A 412-nucleotide genomic window follows, 5' to 3' on the forward strand; every position below is an offset into this window, starting at 1 on the left:
TGGCTATTTTTTTTTTTTTTTGCCCGGCTATTTTTATTATTGCAGTTGTCATTGTTGTGTAGCTGGCCTGGGCCGGGTTTGAACCCACCAGCCTTGGTGCATGTGGCTGGTCCCCTAACCGCTGAGCCATAGGCTCTGCACTAGAGTATTATTCTTTCTAGAGAGTCTTATTTTTTAATAGGATCTTTATTGCCCAGGCTGATGCGGCAGGATTGCTTAAACCCAGGAGTTACTCTAGCTTGGCCAACAGAGTGAGACTCTGCCTAAAAAAAGAAAAACAAAAAACCCCCAAACAAACAAACAAACAAAAACTACAGAAAAATAAGAATTTCTCTTCATCAGAAAATGCCATAAAGAAAGTGAAAAAAATAAGCCACAGAGTAAGAGATAATTTACAATTAAAAAAAAAAAA

The sequence above is a fragment of the Otolemur garnettii genome, unplaced genomic scaffold (assembly GCF_000181295.1).
Source record: "Otolemur garnettii isolate 467f Iridium unplaced genomic scaffold, OtoGar3 scaffold00043, whole genome shotgun sequence".
In the NCBI taxonomy this organism is placed as follows: domain Eukaryota; kingdom Metazoa; phylum Chordata; class Mammalia; order Primates; family Galagidae; genus Otolemur; species Otolemur garnettii.